At 39.4% G+C, this 21,600-nt stretch overlaps 1 long non-coding RNA gene across 1 annotated transcript in view; it reads left to right on the top strand.

The window, feature by feature from the left end:
• The window catches only part of LOC142362101 (uncharacterized), a 172,908-nt gene that overhangs the window by 147,879 nt on the left and 3,429 nt on the right, over positions 1–21,600 (top strand). The gene's annotated exons all lie outside the window — the stretch shown is intronic.

Below are 21,600 nucleotides of genomic sequence, written 5' to 3'. Positions count from 1 at the left end.
GACCATTTCCTCTAGAAAGGTCAAAGCCAAGGGAATCGATTAACATAGCACCTGCTTAAGGAGGAAAGTTGGCGTGTTCAGATAGAGAATTGTCTTCATTTTTCTTTTGTTCTTCCATATAAGAAGATTATTATTTTGTGCTTCCGTAAAGTAAACTAGGAAGGAAGAAAGGAAAGAAATACTTAGGCTTGATCCTGCCCGTCTCTGTAACTGTTAAGTCCCAGGAACACCATGGGCTGTATTCTTTCATGTCAGTTGGTCTTAGTCCTGTTCTGCAACAGGGCCAACATGCCTGTTCATTTCCAGCATCTACATAAGCTGTTTCCTTAAAATGTCTTGAAGAGATTAATGTAAATGCAAGAGAGAGTTTTGATTACCAGAAGAAGGGTAATGGCCCTCAAAAAAGATTTCTTTATTCTTCCTCTCCCATCTCCTCTTCCCATCTTGGCCAAACAGCTCTTCTGCCGTTGTTCTCAATTCTGAAGGACATGCTGGTATGATGGGGGGGAGCTCTTCTGCCTTACTTTTGCCACTGAAAATTTAGGCATTCATCTGCTGGTTTTGCTCACCTTGAATGCTTGCAGTTCAGTAAATAACTGTCAAGTTATGAATTTTTAGGCGCAGTCTTCTTGATAGGTGGATACAACCTAACCTAAGAATCAAAACACGCCATTGTACATTTCTGTTTCGCACTGACTTTATTTTTAATTGCAGTTTTCAGACACTGCTATTGCTGGGCATTTTCTTAATATTATTTCCTTCCTTTAATGTGTTCTGATGTATTATTCTGAGAATCTTTGACTTTGCCACCAGAAGCTAGTATGACAGGTGTGGAGAATTATCCTTAGAAAATGTAAGACTTTTACAATAAAAAAAAAATTAAGCATTTTATTCAGACTAGTGAAGATGTCACGCCTCACTTGTGGGAGACTTGTGTAAGATTTTCCTGTCCTAAGAGGAGCTTTAATAGATCTTGTCATTCCTGCTGTTCTGCATTCAGAATGATACCCTTGTCCTCTCTGCACTGCTTCTCTGACGACTCCCCCCTCCTTTCCGTGACGAGAACATTGCTTTGGTAATTCTGCTCACTCCTCATCTCTGCTCTCTCCTCACCCTGGTTGATCAGAAGATGCCATACAAAAGGCAGCAAACTTTTTAGTTCAGGAGAGAACTAGGACATGCTTTTGTTTAGTCTGTGCATGGAAGAGATGGTGAATAAAGGATTCTTGGTGGTGTGAGTAAGGGAGCAGCCATACAGGCAGCCCCAAACCTTTGCCTATCAGGTGCAAAGCAAGTGAATACCTTTTTGAATACCTTTTTGAACAGTGGCTGAATTTACCACTGGCATTAAGTCACCTTGAAGGAGTTGTACCCACTTGCAGCTTTTGGTGCTGGTGGTGGTATCTCTCTTAAAGATGTATGTATTTCTGCTAATCTGACTTCAAACCCCAGCATTCTCATTTGATTTCTCATTCACTGCCTAACTGCAATATGAGAATGAAAATGCTTTGTATAATGTAATTCATAAAGCAGCTTATGGCCTTGCATAATTAAAATGTCTGAATGGAAACAGCTCACTGCACTTTGAAATGCATTCTAAGCTAACCAGAAATTTATCAGCGAGTGTAGTTTCTATGAGACTGTGGAAACTTTGGAAATGTTTGATAACGGTGCAACCTAAATTACTCCAGGAGGTGCATAAAATTAGCAGCAATTATTACATGAGAGTGGTATCAATGTATCATCATAAATGGCATATTAGATCTGGCAAAAAGCCTTTCAGTTTATAAGCAAATTGGGTTGGTTCCGCATTTTGTTCTCTGGCTCACAACTGCTGTTAGCTGGGTGCATGAGATCCTGCACTCCCAGGCTGGTTTTTTGAAAGAAATTCAACAGTGATTGTACTCAGATACTTTATTTTTAATAGAGGTCTAACCATATATGCAAGTGATGAGAAAATTTGCATGATTGACCAGCGTTTCCTCCAGCCCATCAGATTCACTTCTCTGCAGCCTAGCAGAGAGGCAGAGAAGACACAAAAGCTTTGCTGCTGTGACTAATTAATTAGGATCCACACTGAAGTCTGCAAAGTGAAACTTAGCAGTGTACTTATCATGAGCCAGTTAGACTTCTTGAAGTGTCAATCTTTGGAGCATATTTTCAATGTATAATGCTGCATTAATTAACGCAATTAATTAATCACTTAAAGTAATTATTTTTCCTACTCCCAGTATGAAACTGGAGAAACTGGTGCGTTAACTTAATGAAGTTACACTGTACCTAGAAATCAAGACCTGCTGTTTCTCAGCCTGGTACTCCTGAGATGCTACATGCCATTCTTCTCCTTCCTCCTCCCAGCAAGACAGCACACAGCATCTCCTGTAGCTTTACATGTCACTCTGAGGTTAAACAGCACCAGGGAATACGGTTCTCCGTGGGCTGCCACCTCCTCGGGGCTCTCCATCAGGTTAGCCAGGCCACTCGGAGGCTACCAACAGCATGTTCCCATCTCTGCATGTTCCCATCTCTGGGTCTCCACTCCAGTTTTTACAGGCAGCTGCATTAGTCTTTTTGAGACATGAAGATTCACAGAGCAGCTGTGCTTTTAAATCCTGAATAGTGTGATTCTGAATGCGCAGATTTAAAAAAAAAAAAAAAAATCAAGCCCATTTTCATGGAAATAGGAGTTTTTGTTCTTGGAAAACAAATAAATGGTGTATTCCCCCCCTCAACTCCCCCCAGCGTGCTGTCACAATTCATGAAAATTCTTCTTCTGTCCCCCTCCCAGTTAATGGACTCTAATTATCATGCATATGAGGGATATGAACTTCCAGCATAAATGGATGTATGCTGCCAATAAAAAGCCTACACTGCTTTCGGTGAATGCTGTGCATGTGTCACCTCCCTCCATCATTAATTTTCAAGAACTGAGATTGCAGTAATTTCTGCTTGAAAGTGGCATGTTGATGTGTTTATTACTCCGCAGTTGAGTTCAGGGCTGTTTCTCATATCTTTTTGCAGTGCTCATCACAATCTCAGTAGCTATGGACTAACAAAGCTGAGGCCCTGTCTAAGACCCAAAGAAGCTGATGCCTGAAGAATTGTTGATATCAACCTGCTGTTCAAACAGACTTTCTCGGTTACTAATTCTTCAAGCAGCCACATTCTTTCAGACCTTAATATGAGGGCTGTATCATGGAATTTGAGCTCCATATTAAGCATTTTTAATGATTTTTTTTTTTTCTATCAAACGGTGATTTCTGATTTTGTTTTAATTGCACATTCTTTGGGAAATACTGTAGTTGTATCCCTGGCTGTCTGAGAGCTCTGACTGTTCCCATAAATGTGGTAGAGAAGTTACTGCTCCTAAAAAACAATGCGTTGAGGCACAGAGAGGAGGGATTATGCTCTCTCCCCTGTAACCCTTTGCTAGTTTTCTGTTTGATGCATCTTCTGTGTTCATTTCCCAGTAAGCATTAGACAGTTTTGAGCCAACACGGGTTCTGTGCAGGCCTCGGGTGTGCAGGACTCTGTAATTGCTGCAATGCTACAGTGCCTTCTGCTAGAGTCTTTCTGTTGCAGAGATCTCTCTGCTGGCATTGGCAGAAGAACCTGGCCTAGCTCCATTGCTACCATATGGCAGCCGGTTGATACACAGATGCCGCTTAGTCCATGCTGCAATAACATGGCTGACTCCTTTGTCAATCCTCCACGTTAGCACATATTGAAAATTTGCTTAAAAGCATTGACTCCGAAGGATGCTTAACCTTGATATGCGAGGGCTGCTCTTCAGTCCAAACTGCTGTCTGGAGAGCCAGGGACTCCTCCAAAGCAGAGCCCCTCTGGTAACGCAACCCTCAGTGGGTGTCAGAGCGGGGTCCGTGCCCCCGGGAGCCGCTTCCCTCTGCCATCAAAGCAGGTAGAGCACGGGCTGCTCTTGAGGCTCCCATCTGGATGGCCATCAGGCACATCATGGAACAGGTTGTGCCCGTGAATAGACCTTGAACTTTTACTAGATGTAGCCATTGATTTCCAAGGTGATGTGTTAACCCTGCAGTTCTTTGTTAGTGATCAAAACGAAAAGAGCAAAGGTCTGCAACTGAGAAATCGGAAAGGAAACCTAAGCAGCGTATTAGGTTTTAGGAGAAACTTCATGCTGTGGCTTTCATTGGGATTTTATTGGAGTTTGAATTGCTAGTAAAAGAAGAATCAAAGGAGTGGGAACTGAAGTCAGGCACTGGAGCTGGAGCACAGTTCTCAAAAATGAGTTTTATTGCTAGATGTTCAAACAGGACTTATCTGAAAAGTACCAGAAGATCATTACTGTTCACAGATTGTTGATAGCGTCTTGGTTTTAGGGACTGATTCTGAGCGATCCTTCCACAGTAAATTGCATGGAACTTATTTTACTGCTCCAGAAGGCTAAAGGATGGAGGCAGCTCTGCCAGGACTTGAACCACAATTTTGCAGGGACCCAGGTAATGCAAGCCTCGGTGCTGTGCTAATAAAGCCATTGCGACGTTCTGTAGTACTGTACACTTCTTGTGCATAGCTCCCGGTCTGATGGTTTTAGGGGGACAGAGCTGTTTCAGTGGTAATGGATGGGATGGGAGCACTTTAAAAGCAATATATCCCATCTCACTGCTAGTCTAAGATTAAGATTTCCAGGTGTAATAGGCAATATTAGAAGTTTACCATTTGCACCTATTATAATTACACATTCCCATTCCAGGATTCTCTAGAAACACAAATAAAAAAATATTGCGCTTTCAGTTTAAAAAGCTAAAAAAAAAAAAAAAAAAAAAAGAGAACAAAGTTTTGGATCATTTTGTAAGCCAAATAATTTGCATACACAAGCAAATATATATCCACCTCTTCAATACATAAAAGCCTTTGAAAGAATAAAATTACATGATGTTGCTATGACTGGCCCATACAATGTAATTTTAATGATTCTGGCAGTTTTGTACTCAGAGTGGTATTCCAATATTATCTCACAACACCTGAAATGAACTCAGTCTATAAAGCTATTTGGCAGACAATGATTACTTTGAATATGAAGATGAGAAACGATAGTTAACACTGGTCAATTCTGATTTTTGTTACTTTTGTGTACTGGTCATTCCCACTCAGTCAATGACAGTCAGGTGGTGCTCATGTCTGAAAATTAGTCTTCAAGTGTAATTTCTTTTCCAGTAAGAATGAACACATTTCTGTTATTTTTGGGAAAATGTGATTTTAAAATGAGACGTAGCAAAGAACCAGTAGAACAACCATCTTTGTGTACCTTCTTGTGACCCCAGAAACCAGAAAACTTTTGTACCTGTATGAAGTAATTAAGTTATTTTGCAATACTTTTATGATAGCAAGAAAACTGTAACCTTTTCTTATGAATAACAGGCAAATTACTGATGAGGTCTTGAGGTGCTTGAATAAATGAATAAATCACACTATTTTGTAGCTTTTGGGAATGAAGAATGGAAATGACTTCTGTACTTTCCTACTTTGGAGACATTCTATTCCATGCCTCAGTTTTGCCATTAAGATGGGCTTCAGTGCTTCCGTACTTCATATTGCAGATAGTGATATTTTATTAATATTTGCTATCACCTTGTGGTTCTTAGGTTGAAGGTCGTATTCAAATACAAAATATTACTTCTCTACAATTATTATTTCAATGCCAAAAATCTACAAATAAGCTTTGTGAAGCCAAACTGCAGTGTTGTTGGCCCAGCTTTAGTCAGTACTGCGTGTCACTGTAGACAAAAAATCGCACTTCTTGTTCTTCCTCCTACAGAACTCCTGATAAACATTTCAAATGGCAGTGGTGTAATTATCTTTGATTAGTGACTGTGCTAACTTTAAAATTAAAAAAAAAGTAAAGTAGATGTTGATTACCAAGCACTAATGTAGTGCTTTCATGCACAGCTATAATTCTACTCATGAATATACATCAATCTTATGCATCGCTTGTTATCTTTATCTACAATCAAAAGACACTAACCAATTCAGCTTCCTTCTGCTTTATGAAACGTAAAGGAAGCATAGCAATGACCATAACACGAGACATTTCTGGATGGTATCAAATCCTTAAATGTCATTTGAACTTTGCTGTTTGAAATAAACCCTGTATTTTTTTTCCCCAATCAAATCTTTCTGAATAAACTGTTGCAGAGAAGGCAGCAAGCAGAATAACACTGAGAGAGATGAGAGCACAAGTGAATGTGAAAACAGAGGCTAGAAGCAGCAGGGCTGGGAAATGATGTGTGACGGGGGAACAGAGTAGTGCCTTCCTGTTGTATAGTGCATGAACGCTTAGCAGAAAAAAATTGAAAAAAATCTCCTAGAGTAATCTGGTGGGGGAAGGTGCCTACAGGTGAAAAGGTGTGAAAATAAAGGGGTTGGGTTGGGATTTCTATCACGTAATGCCAATATATCTATTATAATCAGCGTCTGAACTACTTGTCTAAGTTTCTTTTCTAGTCAGAGGAAATAAAAAGCTACTTATGGAGCATGATGCATTTCTTCTTGGAGTGAATGTGTAAACACAGGCAGATGACTTGTGCTCCAGAAATGCTCATTTCTCTCCGCTGACTCTCACATGAGTTACTTGACTAGCAAAAATGCAGATGGTGACAGTGGGGACATCTAATTCTTGTTCTCAAGCTCCTCCCCGGCTCCAACATTATTACTGTGGTTCTTCTAAAGTTCAAAAATAGCAATGAAAAGCTGTAATTAAAATCAATGCGTTTCAAATTAAACCTTGAGTGACAAGTTCTAGAGAGCTTCTGCTCTGCTGCCGTTTTTCCGTCTTTTACTGTATCCTAGCTCCGCAACATGCAGGCTGGAATGCTGGGCTTGAAACCGCTATGCTGCTCCTGCTAGTTTCCAGATCAGATATAATTGTTGCATCCAGTGTGGTGGGGGCTCCTGAGGGACACGAGTGCTGCAGGGCTCAGAAACCCACAAGAGCTCGTTGCCATAGTAGCCTCCCGTGGAGCATTTGCTCCTTTGGTTATTTTTCTGATACATCTCAATCTTGTGCTCTTTCAAAGTTAGTTTTTATGCTGTACCAGGCTATGTCACATTTGATTGAACCTATCAGATCTCCCTAATCAATTTTTAAAATATCAGTTCTCTCATGCAATGTGTTAGGGCATTCTAAATATTTGAATCTAATTGGAAAGGTGCTTTTTTTTTTTTGCTTTTCCCTTCTAACAGTCACAGAAGGTAAGAACAAGATCTCAATGAAAACCAGTCTGAGAAGAGTACAGCCAGCAGATTAAGGGGTCTGTTCTGAGTCTTCATTTTCCACTCTCGTTATTCTGACTGATCTTTGGCAAAGCAAGGCAGGCGTGCGGACTGTATTTCCAAGCCAAATTTTTTCGGCAGGCGTGCAGCAGACTCTAAGATGGCAATTGATTGTAGCACTGTGCAACTTAAACATGTCTGTGAACTGCAGTAACTGTGTGGCTATTCCCCTGGGTTTTTGAAAAGAGATCTCAAAGTTTCTTACATACATTCTGTGTTTTCCTGCAGAGCTGAATCTGACAAAATGCTCTCTTTGCAGTAATGATGCTTATAGTACTCATCGTTGCAACAGAATCATAGAACGGTAAGGGTTGGAAGGGACCTTAAAGATCATCTGGTTCCAACCCCCCTGCCATGAGCAGGGACACCTTCCACCAGACCAGGTTGCTCAGAGCTCCGTCCAACCTGGCCTTGAACACTGCCAGGGAGGGGGCAGCCACAGCTTCTCTGGGCAACCTGTGCCAGTGTGTCACCACCCTCACGGTGAAGAATAGGGACGAAGACACAGGGGTTCTCCTCTCCCTCAAAGAACAATGCAGAAAGGTGTTTGCATTTCACAATATATTGCTTCACCACACAATTCAGTCCCATAAAATTGTTGTGTATAAGAAATTATCACCCCCATCACTCTGAAGGAGTAAAACCAACTGCCTAGTCTTTCCATATGGGTGTTCCTTGTAGCTTTCACCTTGAAGTGTAGAATGTTATGTCTTCCCCAAAAGATACTGTGAGTAATTCATACTGAAAGCAAGAGGGGAAAATAGGGTTTCAAAGCAAGTCCTGCTAGCTGTGACAATGTAGATTAAAAGTTATTCATAGGAAGAGCAGTGTGATTTCCTCTACTGGCATGATGTGGCTCCACGGTTTTGAGTGAACTTGGCATTTCGCATGGAGAAATAAAATTGTTTTGTACTTGTCTTTAAAAAGGGCTAGACCAAGAAAATAATGAGGTACAATTGGAAGCATGGTGGCTCAAGGTTACTGGCTGCATATGTTTAATCCATCAAGATAAGCCCAAGAAGCACTTGGTTGTGATTTTTCTTTCTGTAATTTCACATCTATTTGCTAACTCTGAATGCAGTTGGAAAACTCCTATTTTAAATGAATACAAGATGAGTTTCAGGTCTTATTCTCAATTCTGACTTCACAACTCGGGCCCATCACAACTGAGAGATTGAAGAAATGTACAAGAATGATTCGTTCCGAAGAATAAAAGCCCACAATGAAAACCAAAGCCAGAAGGACTGTAGGATGCTTGAGCCTTGCCCAGCATATGAGGTTATCTTTGAATTCAGCAAAAATTGCCTTTTTTTTCCAGGTGACATCCAGGATATAGCTTTTCAAGGTCAGAGAACTGCTAAAGCTCATCCAGCCATTCTCTTTTTTAAACATTCTGGGAGATGGGAGGGAGCAAAGGGAAGCTGTTGCTTTTGTGATATTCTCAGTTTGTTAAACTAGATTCGCCATTGTATCTGGCCCCATTTATAGACTTCTTTATTCTTCCCCGGTTTCCAATTTAAGCCAGTGACTGAAGGCAGCAAAATGCTGGTTTTACAGCAATGACAAGAGAGCTCAGTTCAGCTAGTTTTTCATTTAAAATCATCCTACCCCCCCAAACTGGATTTACATTAGGTCTGAATCCAGTCTGAGTAAGAATCTTGACCTTTCTAAGAATGTCACGGTGTGTGGGATGGACAGGTTTTCTTGAATTCATTGCATTATACGTGTAAAAAGAATAAGGTACAGATGCTTTGTTGGAGTTACTGTTTCTGGGTATGTACATTTAAACTACTACTAATCTGATTTAATATTCACGTGGACAACATATTTCCTTTGCTTGCAAAATACAGTTGTAGCCATGCAGCTAATTGGATTTCTAAATATCTTGTAAAACCAAGCAGAAATTCTCTTCCTTATTCTCATTCACTGAATTCAGTATGTGATTGTTGATATTTTCTACGTGGTGGCAACAGGCCTGTAATGATGGGGTTATGACACTAGCTCAGTTGGATTTAATATAATGCTTTACAGTCAGTAGCTTTGAAATCAGGAACATAGTGGAAATGAAGAAGATTAAAACCTGCTGGACTTCTTTTTTTCACCAGTTGCCATAATAAAGCCTGATATGTACATTGCAGGCACTGACATAGAGCACTGCAAAGCCTGACCTCGCTTCTGCAGGTGCAGAGGACTTTCGGACTAAAGAAAAAGGTGCACATTTGCTCCTCTATGCAGAACAGAGTGCATTATCCCTGGGGCTCTACAGAAAGACCGCATTTTTGTATGTCAAAAACAGAACAGAATTAATGTATTCTCTAGTAGATGGGATGTTGAGTCTTCTCACGTAATGATTAGTGCAAACAAAGAGATAAAAATATGAAAGCAAATGTGTCAGGTTCGTAAATCAGTGTTGTAAAATGTATCAGTTAATCATATGTTCAGTGTTAGACCAAGAGTATATATATGAATGCAATTTGACTTGTAACATTGAACAAACCCTGGTTATTTATGAGTCAGAGAGGCAAAACTCATAACATAATTCCACTTGCAAAACAAATGTGCTATTATTTGACTAATGTTTATTTAGAGCAACCCTTCCTGAATAAGCAAGTAGAATATTTATACATTCAAATCTTTGTGCCTAATTGTGTTTGTGCGTGTAGTTACATATTGCAGTTAATGGTCATTGATGCCATGCATGCATTTTTTAAAATCTAACTTCATAAATTCATATCTCTAATTTTATTGCATCTCACAGATGTATCTGGGGCTTGCGTGTGTATGTAGACAAAATGACTCTAACTAAAGGTGGCACAGTCAGACCCACCAGTTACGTACTGGTTTCTCTTCAAGAAAGGGTCATTTGGAAAATGAATAAACCAAGAGAAAAGTCAGATTAAGGACTGACTGTTGCAGAAGGAAGTGACATGAAGCATGTCGCCTGAAGAATGAGGAGAGATTGAACCATAAAGTTTGGGATGGGTTTTGGTAGTAGCTGGGATTTTTCTTTGACTAATGGCAATTCATTGAGCTCTGACCTTCAGATGACCCTGAGTCTCGCCACACAAACACATACGCTCAGGTGATTCATGTGGGAGTAAAAAAAAAAAGCGCCATTTTCCCCTTTAAAATTTAGGTCTTTTTTGACTTGCCCATAACGGACTTGTAGGTAGTACGTCAGTAGTCTTCATGCCAAAAATTTACCTTTTTCCTCCAAGTGAATAGGGTTGGATTTTCATTTAAAAACACAGATCACTTTAGAGTTACAATTCAGGAACTGTACAGAGTGAAATTTGGAACACGAAATATAGAATAAAAATTAAAATACTACCTGGTAAGATATAGTAAGACAGCACACTCTTTAAAATGGCATTACTCAAGATAAATTAAACTGTTGAAAATACACTTTAATTCCAGTACTTTAAAAAGTAATCAAGTCTGTAAATTAAAGGTGAAGGAGGAGATAAGTGATTTGAAATCTCAAAGGCTGCAAAGTTTCCAGCAACCAGAACAGGACATGTAATTCTTAACTAAAAATGAGCTATTGAAATTTGGAAAGCGCAGACTCTGGACAGGCCAAAAGAATAAATGAAAAGTCTTTATGCCAAGTTGCAGCAGATGCAAATAGCATCACCAAAAATCTTCAAGCTGCTTCTTTTTATTTCTTTTCTTAACATATGTATGGCTATAATAATATGGATAAGTATCCAAGGAATGTTAGTGTTTGCAAACTCTTTCGAAAGTTATCAGTCCTCGGTCACAGATCTATGTGAACAAAAATCTGAATTTCTGTTCACATTGTTTTTAGGGTTAGAGAAAGAAAATTCCAAGGGAAAAAAAGAATTAATTTCTTGTCACTTACTGACTTCCCATTTTGTGACTGAAAATCTTTAATTCAGGCTTTGATATCTCTATTCACTCATGTTATGTGCCTGGAAAGACCTAAATCTTTCATTTGTTTCTGAGTAAGAGCATGCCAGTGGGGCTATGTGGATCACAATGTGAAAATTCCTTGATGTCGTTCCAGAATCAACTAGCAAAGAATAGTCAAAAAGCTAATCAGTAGAGCTAGTTAGGGGAAGAGTTTCTGTGATGTGCTTCATGGGACTAGGGTGAAAACAGCCAACATGATAAAATTACTGAAAGCAAGTAGTGTCTTTGCTCCCTTTCTGTCAGGATATGTGCAGTCTAGACTACTACAACAACCTACGTTCACTTTCCTAACACATGTTAGCGTAATATTGGAGGATATGTTACAGTATTTAGCAAAACATATCACGCTACATGAAATATATTTCAGAAATGCATCTCACTAGAAAGGAGTCTAAATCATGTCACACAATCATTTTAAACTAGTTTAAAAATATAGAGAAAGTCTCTGTTGGTGTGTGAGGAACCACCTTATCAGCAACGTTCAGTAACACACAGATACCAATTACTAGAGAAACCCCTGTTGACTCCTTTTGAAGTACACGCATGAAGGAAACCATAGCACCGCAGAAACCGCTGCCTGTAATTGTGGCTACTGAATTTTCTTCTAACTGCAGCATGCACAAAGCCCAACTGATTTTTTTAAATGGCTAAATCCAAAATATAGATTCTCAAAACCCTTCTCGGTGACTGGTTAAGCCTACAGAGTCCTACTTGTCCACTAACTAGGATATCTCGGTACTTGCCCACTGAGCCAACACAGAAGTCTTTTCTTTAGTGAGCAGCATGGTGCTTAATCTCCAGCAGGAATCAGAAATGAAATTTTCCCTTCCCCATAACACCTGCAAAGACCGATCAAATGAATACTCTTAGAACAGAAAGCCAGGTGAGATTTCATACTGAACACAGTGGAAAGGAAGAGGAAACGTGCTGTGTATTTCCCTTCATTTTTTACTTACAATCTGGTGTTTATAGCTTCCACCCAGAGGATGAGAAACTGAGCTTCAAATCCTCCTATTGTTTGTTTAAAGCAGGAATCTGCTTCTAGGAGCATGCGCTTGCACAGTCTGAGATAAAGTTCTTAAAATTTCTGCTATCGAAGCCTTTCTGCAGCCCTTTCCTTCTTAGGAGGTGAAACTTAAGCCCATCTCCTTAGGATTCCCTGCCAAGAGTCTGGATAATTGAGAGTGCCAGCTTCTCTGGATTAATACAATTTTAGCAGTTGTATTGGGAAGATTATGGCGTGGACAATAGCAGGGCACTTAGGGTTAGGTGCGGTGAAGCTGTGCCTAGCTCTCTTAAGCAGACCTAGTCACTGAGATTGCTTTAGTTCCCCATCGGTAAAAATTCAGTAGGTGTCTCAAAGATTTTAACTTTTAACAACAGTTTGTTGTAGGAAATACCAAAAAAACATTTCCAATAAAAATTACAAGTTGAAGGGGAGTGAACAAAATGCGAAATTAAACTGCTTAGGGGACAGTGGCAAACACATCTATTCATGCATAAATTTTGTATCTTGACAATTGTGAGAACTGGGATGTCTTCAGCATGTGATCTTCTCTAAAAAGACGGAGCTGTCAGTTGCCTAAGACCTGATTTGCGTCTGTTTAAGATGGAGGATGCAGTCAGCTCCTGCATGGCCCACTTCTGCTTAGCTCTGGCTTTTGAACATCCACAGAGAATAGCAGGACTGGAAGGATGTATCTAATTGTGTGCTTAGTTCCTTTCTCAGCTGGAAAGAAAAATAAACCTTTAAAGGGAATCTGTAATTAAGCATAAGATAGTAATCAAAAGTGTGTAAGATACGTGTGTGTGTGTGTATATATATATGTATAGTAAAAGGTATTATCTCGTTGTTTAGTGGAGCCAATAAAAAAAAATGTATCCCTTCTAGAAAAGTCAACTGTACTTAAGATGTTTCACAGTATTATTTACTCATGGTACCGTGTTTCATGGTACTCAATATGAAAGTATATTTGGCTTCTAAGCATTGTTAGGAATGAGAACCATATCCTACCCAGTTGTCATGTTAACTTTTTAATTAAGACTGAAATTAGATATTGGAACGAGCCTTTATTTTAGCAAAGTTGTTTATTATAAAGGCTTCCTTATTCCTCTTTCTTTATAGCAGGTCTCAGGAGTTTCATGAGCAAAAGGCAAAATTCTTTGCATGGGGTCCATGAACACCTGTAGTACCGCTGTCCTGATGGACATCAGACAGTATATCCAAGAACAAATAAGGTTGAATTTTGATCATCCAAGAAATTTTTGTGCTGTTTGTAGTAGGAGAATATCAGTTGTCACACAGGCAGTGTGTTTCTAGTGGTCACAAAAGTATGATAACAACTTCCTTTCCATCCACATCCATTTACACACATGTTCAAGATACTATAATATGCCTTAAGTAATTCATACCTCTTTTAACCTTAGAGTCCGTAGTAAACTTTGTACATTTTATTTCATATATGCAGTTTTTATTGGTTTAAAAACTTATGAGGAGAGAGGGTTTTTGTTTTGTTACGGGCAAGGCACCTTGTTCAATTTTTAAGAAGTGGCCTAGACTGTAGAACAGTCCAGCTTTGGGCTGAACAGCTTGCAGAAAGATCAACCTCTTGCAGCACTTAAATGTCTTCAGTAGCTTTTTGTGTACCCAGTTGCTCTGTAAATCGAGTCCTGGCTATGAAACATAGACTCTCAAGAATTGAGCCCTGGAAATTTGGCCCTTCCACTTATCCCTGTCCAATGTAGGGTTAGTAGTTCTTATCTAGTTCACGTAACTGCCAAAATGCCTAATTCATTAATTAATCCATCCTGTTAGCTCTATCAGAAGCCTGCCATAATGTTCATTATCAGTCTAAGCCTTTTTTGTTTTCTGCTGCAGGAGACTGAAGTGTCCTTTATATTTCGGTCATCTTCTCTGATAGACTTGAGAGAACTACGGAGTTTATTACTGGAGCTTGTTTGCTCTGAGAATCAGTAGGTAGGACTATGCAGGGATGTCTCTAATTTCACCAGACGTGTGTGATGTCCCATGGAATAATGCAAGATGGTTTGATTTAACATCTGAAGCGAGTAACTCATAACTCTACTGCTATTTTTGAACAGGTCTAAACAATGTTGTGTCTCATGTCCCCAGTATCTAAGCAAAGATTTTAAAGAAGGAATATAGAAAAGGCTACATGAATTAAAATGTAATAATTTTTTTCTCGGTAAAAACTTTGTCATGGCCAATGAAAACTGCCACAGAACGCTACTCTAATTTTTATCACAAAATGGAAAAACTGTTCTGTTGATGCCTATTACACTTGTTAACCAGCTGTAATTACTACACTGTAGAAACAGGCTGAAGTCTAACTGAGCAGGGGCTCTCCCAATCTTTTCTTGTCTGTAACCTGTAATGCTGGCACGGCTGTGAATTCTGCAGCCTAGCATCAGCAGGCTGCCTAGGATAGACAGCAACTGCAGTGGTGGGGTTTTGTGATAAATGCATTCTACTAGAAATGTCTGTGCACTGCAAGACACGCTAAAATCCAGTGATGGAAGATAATAGGTTTCTGGTTACTAGCATCCCCGCCTGGATTCAAGCTAGAATCCTACAGATGAGAGAGATTGTCTCCTACTACCCGTCACCTCACTGTCTCAAAGGAAATCTTTGGGTGAAGAAATAAAGACAGAAATAATAACAGACTTCATTGCTCTGGTCTTAATATGTCAAGAAAATAAGATTGTCAAGAAAGTTGCAACAGGAGGGTTTCTTTTGCTGAAATATTGTCAGGGAAAATTGCACCATTACCGACTAATTAACAGTTGAATATTGACAGTTCAGTAAGTGTAACTACCGTGTGACCCATACCTATAATTTTGCAAGCAGAGTGAGCTAGAGATTAATACTATACATGCCAATGAAAAGAAAAAAAAGATACAAACAGGAAAATCCTCTTGGGCTTCCTCATGACAGCTCATTTTGAGTTTTTAAAAGGGCCTGAGAGAGGAGCTCCTTTAGAGAAGAAAGTGTATCAGTTTGCACAGATGCTGATTCTGCTGTACAGCAGCTTCCTTGGTACAAAAGGGCTGAGATCTACTTGGACTGGTGATTTAAAGTTAATTCTTTAAATGACCATAATACCAGAAAGAGAATGAGCATTATTTTAATTCTCAGCATGGTGAGATATTATTAATTTTCCTTTTTTTTTTTTAATTTAATAGTATTAGAAAAGGCAAGGAGAATATATCACAATATCCCCTTTGAGGCTTTTTACATTACAGTTTTTTACTCACCAGTGGATTTTATGATATATCAGGCACACAAGTAGAGCCAGGAACGTAGGGGAGAATGTGAAAGGGAACTGGTGCTCTCAAACATCTTTTGTACACTTTGTGCTTTATCTCGTGCTTGTCACAAACACCACATTATAATCTAAAAACTAGTGTGGTCTTCTCAAAGAATTTGTAGAATCAGAAGAGGAAAATCTTCCCAGTTTGGGTCTAAATTCCCCACCAGAAAACAGATGTGTGGCTTGCACTATGTGAGAAAGGGAATGTACCCCAGCTGAAACTGTGAACAATGTTTGCTTGCGTTTATAATTGTAAGGTGGAACAGATGGCGACAACTTGGTTGAATGTGAACAGTCCATTGAAATAACCTAAATTGTCACACTATTATTCTCTAGAAAGCACCATTCTAACAAATTGAAAGTAGCCTTCATGTTATTGAATCAGTTGGAATTGCCTTACGTCGTGAGTTATGCAAGGCTTACAGGGTTTTGCAGAGTGTAAGCTGTTTCATTCTGGTAGCTGTGAACGCTCCAAACCCGGGGAAGAAATCCTGCAAGTTAACAAAAAATCCATAACCGTTCTACTCTCTGATTCATTTTGCTGTAGAAAAACTTCTGGGCAGATATCTAATGAGATTAACAGCATTAACAAAAATGTCATGTCTTCAGTTTTAAGCCCAAGGACAGCCTGCTCTTATCAATAGGCTCCAGATCTGCAAGGCAAGTCAGTAGCTGAGATCAAAACAAGCTCCATCAAAAATACTGTTTTCTACTTTTGTTAACATAATTTGTTTACACTCAGCATTTTAAAAGCAGGTGGCCAAATGCCTTTGTGTAGGCATGGCGTGCAGAATGAGAATAGGCTCTTTGATTTTTGTCTGACAGATGAAACTTTCAGAGTCTCCGCGTACAACTTCGGAAGCAGGTACGGCACCGACGGCTGCTTGCGAAGGCCCTGCTTCACGAGCACACCTCTGGGGAAGGCACCTAGGCGCTCCTATACAAAGCAAGAAGAAAATTGTACTTGCTGGGCTGGTGTGCACGATAAAAATCTCAATTGCACTGAGCAGAGAGATAGCTGAGATAGCCCCTAAAAGTTTTAAGGAGAGGCTGTGGTTTAGATCCTACCCAGGAAAGCAAGGAAGGCATGAAGGCACAAGGAGTTCCCGGGAGGTAACGTGCTGCCGACGTAGCTAAAGCAACTTGTTTTGTGATAAAATTCCATATGCGTTTTCTTTTCCTGTGATAAATTTGGTGAATGCAAGGTAGTTTATTTATTTTTATTTCTTTTTCATTCCATTATGCCTCTCTCTGATCAGGGATGTGAACATTTCATTTTTCTGTTATTCCACAGTAGCTGTTTCTGTGCCTGTGCTGTTTTACTGTCTCGGGATTCCTCTCCTGCATGCAGTTAGGTGTATAAGCAGCACTCATCCCTCCTCAAAAATGAGAGAGAAGCCAGCATTATGTTTCTACCCACATGCTACAATACCGATCTGATATTTTGATATCCCTTTCCTACCTGGTCAGGAGCAGAGATTTGAATCATGTGGTCCAATACTAGAAGCGAATGTCCCAACCATGACATTACACATGATTTTGAGAAGAGGTCCTGTTGAACATCTCCTTTAGAAATTACTCTAATGAGTATTTAACCAAGTAGCCACTGGAAGCTTACTGTGATGTCCAGAGCCAGTGAAGGAACTTCTGTTCTCACATGCAAATTGCCGTGAACGGAGGAACAATCTTTCTTTAACTCGGAATTGTGCCTCTGTTTCTTATATATGGAACTGATAATTTGTAAGATGAAAAGAGGGGATGAGCTGGAGCTAGAAACCTGTTTTATCAGTCTTCATACTTTTTATGCATTTATACTTTGGAGCTTTTTCTTTCCTGTATTTCTATGGGAGTGCTGAGTACTTGCAAAAACACAGTGAGGTTTAAAAATTAAGGCGGAAAACTTATCCTAAATTACTGCTCAACAAGAGTGAACAAGTGTGTTGGCATGTTCAGCTATTTTCTAGTCCCAGATAATTAATCCTTCGTTCTGAATGGCTGGCAAAGGTCTGACATTGCTATTCTTTTAATAATATATGGCATATTCTTAAACAACTGTAAGGACACATGGAAACTTTTTATGCTGCATGCATTTAGCCTATTAAATTGCATTTAGCAGTGGCCAGCTGCTGAAGTATAAAACACTTTGCATACCTTTTTAAAGAGTATAATGAATCTAGTATTCTTCCTCTTGACGCTTCTGAGTCTGAGTTAAATGGAAGCAGGAGCAAGCCCCAGGTAAGTATTCATGTGTTTAGTACTGTGTGTTTAGAAAAGGGTGAAATTCCCTCCGCTGTTGGCACCCATAATTGGTTCACATGTGCCATGAAGACTACCTGTTAACAACCCTTGTCTGAGCTGAAACAGGTATAAATGATAACATTCCGATATTTTGCATATATGTGTGTGGTTGTGTGTGTAAATAAAATTATCTCCAGGCTCTTTATCTTGAATGCGAAAATGACTGTTGCTCGACTGATAAGGTAGAATGCTCTTTTAAAATTCCCATGCAGAGTTTTTGATAAGGATATCTCTCAAAAATAAACATACCTCTTTGGCCATTGGATTTAATAAACATAAGGAAAACATCAGCTTGCTAGCCTGTAGCACATTCTAAGTCTGCATAAAGAAAAGGAAGTTTAACTTATCATCATAATTGCAGTTTCTTGACTTACAGAAAAGAAGAAATACTGTGAAATGTAACACGAGGACTTGTTATGAGGACTTTCTTCTTTGAGAAGGAAAGGAAACCCTGCTGACTAGTGTGATTTGTTGTAAATGCCTTTTTGTCATTTGAAGAGCTCTTCTATAGATATTTCAGACATAGATTCCCCTGAAAACCCACGAAGTTGTGTTTTTTAAAGAAATGCAAGCACTAGAAACAAGGCGTGCTTTCAGGCAGCTTTTTGTTTTGGTGCTGTTATACACACAGCTCTGTGCATAACAATAGGGGAAGAATGTTAACATGAATGAAAACAGAGAACAGAAATGCAATAAAAATGGAAATTAAATAAAAAACAAGATTAGATCTATTTAATGAATGCAAAGCCTGGGTCCCTTCAATCCCCGGAGCCAAAGTAAGGATAGAGAAAGGCAAGTCCTTCAATTATTCATGGATACACATCAGCAGCAAGCAATTATTGCCTTTGGTTATAAGGATTCAGTTGGCATTGAGCAGTTAAACCAGATGTCTTTTTCAAAAAGAATGTATATAACTTTGACAAGACATTAGCACCTACCCCCAATTATCTCCTCATTGGATCCAAGCTGTCATCCAGGAGAACATTTGTATTATAGTTGTGACCAAAATAAAATATAGTGAGTTATAGTCGTGTTTATGGGAAATAATGGTCCTCTTTGCTGTGGTTTCATTTTAATTTCATTGCAACAAGATTCAACAAGGCATCATTTTAGGAGAAAACTCCATTTGTCACTCCCTACTGTAGAGGTCTGATTGAATCTTCTTCTCTCTTACATGCTGGATAATTGTAGAGGCCAATAATTCAGACTTCTCAGAAGAACACACAAGTGTCTTTAAATTGCCACAAAGAGTATTCCATAAATACATGAAGGGAGAGAAAAACAAAAAACCTCTCTGCTTATTGAGAGTGTTCACAAAAAATGTAGGATCAGTTAGTCATTTAAATGTATGTTTCTCTTTCCAATGTAGGCACAGGAGATTTGCATTTCTTCCTATCTCAGAGTAGCTTATCTGTCTCTGAGCTTTTGTTTTCTCCCTCTGTTTTCTTTATATGCAATTTTAGTGTGCTTCGACACTCCTTTTCAAACAAAAATGTAAAACATTGGATTAATGAATTAGATGAAGTATTCAGCTTACTATCTGCTCCTGTCTGTTTTGAATTTAAAATTTCGTTGGGAATGCAGAATTAAATGGAGATCTTAATGAAGTTTGTACAGAATCATCCTTCCTTATTCCAGAAGCTGCTCTGTAAAGCCCAGTGGGGAAAGTCTGCCAGGAGAAGCAAGCGAGGTGCCTCCCAAAGGCTGCAGTGATGACAGATGAATACATTCCTGTAGCATAAATTCCCAAACTTTGTAGACAAACATGCAAATGCTTTCTAGGAGAATGTGACCTGGGGCCACACGTAGCATCACAAAGCAACCCTGTCTGTGAGACCGGTGGGATGGAGCTTCAGCTGTAATACAAACTCTCACAGCTACAGTGACGGTCACCCGTCCTTTTAGGTAAGGAAGGCTCCTCAGCGGAAGGCATGAAGGAGCTTATACTGTGTTGCACATGTTTTACTGCCTCTAGAGACAAATTTCACTCAGTTTGGCTTGCTTTGCCATTTCCAAGTCCACTTCTAGAGGACAGAAAAGTACATTTTAATATATTCTAACTTGGGGTATGAGGACCCAAAGATAGCTGCCCACTGCTTCCTCTTCTCCTCCTCCAGTGCTACTGAAATAGTAAAGGTAGGATGTTGAGCTTATAGGTGAAGTTATTGCTTTGTAGAGTGGAAGAAAACACCTCTCACAGTCAGAAGGTTTGCATGTTTTCAGGCATGTACAGTTTGCCTCTATCGTACAAAATGATAAGTTTAGAGACAAGTGCTGAACATTGTACTTATGAAACTGTTGAAAAATCAATTTTAGCTTGATAGATAGATGATTTGGTATACGTGATTTTTTTTTGTTTGTTTTTAATGTTGCCCAGGACCACACAGAATGCAATATCAGCCAGCCAATGCAGGTATCTAAGCACCTTCAGAGCATCTGGTGGTTTGCGTCATGCTGAGTGAAATGGAAAATTGCTACTGCTAAACTAGAGGTCTATAATCCTGTCTCGATTTTTAAGCCAAGAATACTGAGGTTTTAGATTGACTAATGAAAAGGGTGACAGGTCGCAAATAGCTTGTACTGTCAGTTAAATGACACCCAAAATAGGCTAGGTATGTCAGAGGGATGTTATTCTTATGTAATATATGTTCTCATGTAATCCTGGTGGACTTTCCCATGGAAGTTTAATTAATACCCCTGGTAAACACAGGGCCTGGCAAAGGTCATTTGAAATCTTTACTTTTGTTAGCAAGTATATTGCAAAGGATGCATGTTCAATATATTCTGCCTGAACTATTTCAGAAAAATGTCATTTGGACTTTGGGGATAGACTGCTGCCTCATTAAGGTTAGCAAAAATGGAGGGCTTGGCTCTCCTGGAGACTGTAGCAAAACAATGCATTTTTTTCCCCTCCAGTCCAAAACAGCGGATCTTAAAACCATAAGAAATTTGAACCCACTGTATTAACAAGCAGACTCCTGCAATTTGATTAGTAAACTCTTATTAGAAAAAAACAGCTAAAAGAAAAAACCAAAAAAATACCCACCAAAAACAAAAACCAAAAAGCCCAAACAACAAATTAAGACCAGTTCAATAAACGATATAGATCAAAATTTATTCCAAGTAATAAAAATCTACAAATGTAATTGAGAAGACTGTTGGGTTGCAGAAGGTGGTGCCTCAGTAGCGAAGGCTTCAGGAACCCAGCGCATTGGGGACTGTGGCACCGCAGTGACTCACAGCAGCGGTGAGTGAGGCAAACACAAACGTTAAAATTTGGCTCCCTGAGAAGAAGCTGTAGTTAACGGGTCTGGAGCCCCACTTCTCAGAGAATGTAAACCTACTGGATTAACAAATTCCGATCAGGGGATGCCATAGTATTGTACCTGCCCCAGGAAGTGTGCACGCCCAGATAGCCAGGGAATCAAACCCAGATTATAGCCCATATTCCTTCTGCCTCAAGCTGTTACTTGTTACCGTAGAGAGAACCAGCACAAAGAGTGGTTCCTCCTGTACAGGCTTCCCAAGTACATCCTCTCTGCAGCTTGTTGCTACCTCTGTGCTCCGGCACGGTAAAGGTAAAAGCACTGTTTTCTTTTTTTTCTTTTTTCTTTTGGAGCATATCCTTTCAAACAATAGCTGAACATCTAAGAAAGTAGCACTTTGCATTTGAAATATGAATGGGGGAGGGGGGGAGAAGCAACAAATTAAATCCTCCTCTTCTCTA

Source organism: Opisthocomus hoazin, chromosome 7 (genome assembly GCF_030867145.1).
Source record: "Opisthocomus hoazin isolate bOpiHoa1 chromosome 7, bOpiHoa1.hap1, whole genome shotgun sequence".
In the NCBI taxonomy this organism is placed as follows: Eukaryota; Metazoa; Chordata; class Aves; order Opisthocomiformes; family Opisthocomidae; genus Opisthocomus; species Opisthocomus hoazin.
Note: the sequence above shows the minus strand (reverse complement) of the source record. Positions and strands in the feature narration are given on the sequence as shown.